This window comes from Myotis davidii, unplaced genomic scaffold (assembly GCF_000327345.1).
Source record: "Myotis davidii unplaced genomic scaffold, ASM32734v1 scaffold379, whole genome shotgun sequence".
Classification (NCBI taxonomy): Eukaryota; Metazoa; Chordata; class Mammalia; order Chiroptera; family Vespertilionidae; genus Myotis; species Myotis davidii.
In genome coordinates, this window is record NW_006290553.1 from 852,462 (window position 1) to 855,258 (window position 2,797).

The 2,797-nt window shown below is 41.5% G+C and overlaps 1 pseudogene; it reads right to left on the reverse strand.

The window, feature by feature from the left end:
• Positions 1–1,950: 1,950 nt before the first annotated feature.
• Positions 1,951–2,517, reverse strand: LOC102772388 (annotated as a pseudogene).
• Between the last annotated feature and the right edge of the window lie 280 nt (positions 2,518–2,797).

A 2,797-nucleotide genomic window follows, 5' to 3' on the forward strand; every position in this document is an offset into this window, starting at 1 on the left:
TACAGACAAATGCATAGAGGGCCTTTTCTTAAGAGTATTACCTGGAATTGATTTATCTATAATAATAAAAGGATAATATGTTAATTAGATGACCTTCTGGGTGTAGCTGGGGTCGGAGGGAAGCCCAGGTCCCAAGTGCCTGATGGAAGCCAGTGCTGGCAGCCAGGGGAAGGAAGGCCTACTCTTGCATGAATTTCGTGTATCAGACCTCTAGTAGTAATATAATCTGTAATCAGATCTTAGTTACCTTATAATTTCTGTAGAGTGGGTTTGTTTATATTTTCCTAGCCTTAGGCCTGCAGTTGGACATCCCTTGAGGGCTCCTGGACTATGAGAGGGCACAGGCCAGGCTGAGGAACACCCCTCCCATCACCACTGTCACCTTTTTAAAAAAATAAAACACTTATATTTTTAGAATGATTAAATTGGAGACTAGGCACCAGATGGTCAAGGTCCGGGTACCCTGACAAAACAAGTCACAAGAGAATTGCCCCCTAAGATTCACCTGGAGTTGTCACAGGCTGAGTTACAACAGCAATTTGCAACCTTTGTCACACCAAAAATATATATTTTTGCTGATCTGACCAAAAAAAATGTATAATGTTGATTCATTCACACTGGGTGACTATTGTCATTTTGGCTGTTGTCATTTTTTTTATTTGACAATCTAAGGGAAAAGAGGTCCGTGCTCCTGACTAAATAGTCAGGGATTAGGGATCACTGGGTTAGAGCAGTACTCCAAACAGATTGCTGGGCCCCACTCCCAGTTTCTGAGTCAGGTCTTCCGTGTCATTTCTAACAATTTCCCAGGTGATACTTATTTTTATGCTTATGGTCCAGAGACCACACATTTGAACCATTGAAGTATACCAGTAGATTAGGCAGGGATAACATTCCTTAAGAGAAATGTACTACATTTTAAGATACGGTGAAGAAAGGAGGCAGGTAAACCCTTACCATGACTGTTACATATGGAATGTACAGCTGATCCATACCCGTGGCCTTTGAACAAATCACCAAGGATACTTTGCCTTAAGTTACTAGGTGTGTGTCCAGGGGAAACTTTAGTAAATATCACCTCCTCACTAAGACAGGTTTGAACATGTGGCTTTAAAGCTCTTTGATTAACAGAAGTTAATCTATTTGCAATTATATAGTTTTCTTATTTGAAATTATGACAGGCAGCCTTAAACAAAATTAAAGTTAAAAACTCTTTATCCAAGTCACCATTGAAAGCAGGTTCCTGATTAATTAATTCTCTGTTTTGCCCACTGTCTTCAACAAACCTGGTGTCCTATAATGAGCTACCCAGCGTGAGGACATTTCATACTAACATTGATTGGTTGCCAAGGAGACTCCACTGCCACTCTGTACACACTCATGTTACCCATCTCCCTTTCTGCTAAAAGGAGGGGAACCCATGGGTCAAGGGCAAGATGCTAGGGAAATAGAGGCTATAGATCCAGCCTAATAATAGAGATCTGAAGTGAACAATATGTTCTCTCTATATTCCATCTGTCAGCAGCAAAAGTACTTGAGTTTAAATGATAAAACATGAATTCTTATGCTGGAAGGAATACCAGCATCCAAGAGCAGTCAGAATATCCTTTCTTACAAAAATCCAAGGGAAAGGCCAAGGGGAATCAGCTTTTACCTGTCAGGTCCAAATGTTTTCTATCCCTGGCTTGATCTGAGTCAGGAGACTTCCCCAATAAGAAAAATATGCTATTCTGAACAAAATTATTCTTTACTAGAGACCCAACACCTGATTGAAATTGTGTGAGAAGGTGCCCCACCTCCTGCTTCATCTCGCAGCCACCCTCAAGCACCTCACTGCGCACGCAGCCTCCTGCTGATTGGTCATTATGGCATGATGGCATGATGACCATTAGCATATTAGCTGTTTATTATATAGGATAGTAACAAAAATGAGAGGTAAGGATAGTTCCTTCACAGAGTTCCAAACTTTTGGACTTCTAGAAAGTACTCATTGTTTCTTTTCCAGTAGCATGCCATTGGTATTGCATAAAATTCTGAAATACTGCTGTGGCATGGCTTTCTTCTCAGTATCATTAGTGTCACTGTCTGCTTCCTCTTCCGCTTCATCCAAGTTTCTCCTGGGAAAGGTCAGGTCAGAAGGGTCAGACACAGGAGACAAGCCATCTGTCATAGTTCTGTGTCCAAAGCTACAGAGCCCATATCTTCCTGAAGACGCTCCAGTTGTTCTTTCTGCTGCTGGCTTTGAGCACAGGCCAGTGATTTCTTTGGATGTTCATATTCAGAATGATACTCCCTTTCCTATTCTTCCACAGCACTGGTGACTTGCATAAAGAGTTCATTTAAGCCTGTGCCCAGAACAGCAGACACACCTACCACCCTGAATGAGCTGTAAATCTAACACCAAGCTCATCGAATGACCCAGGTTATAGACGTATGTAGTCTCTTGATTCAAGGCAACTTGGTGGTCCTCCTAATCTTCACCCATCCCACTGCAAAGCTGTGCTCGATGATGCCAGTTTACTCATGATTGCAATGAAAAGGAGCTTGCTTTTGTACACAATGCATGGCCTCGGTGATGACTGTCCCAGAAACTGGCCAGGTGAATACTTTAATCTACTCAGGTGTGTCAATAAGGACATATTTAGACATGTTTGAGTCCTTCTCATCATTGAGATAGTATGGAGGGACCTGAAGAGTATTAGGCTAAATGAAATAAGCCAGTCAGAGAAAGACAAGTATCATATGGTCTCACTTACATGTGGAATCTAATGAACAAAATAAACTGTTGAACAAAATA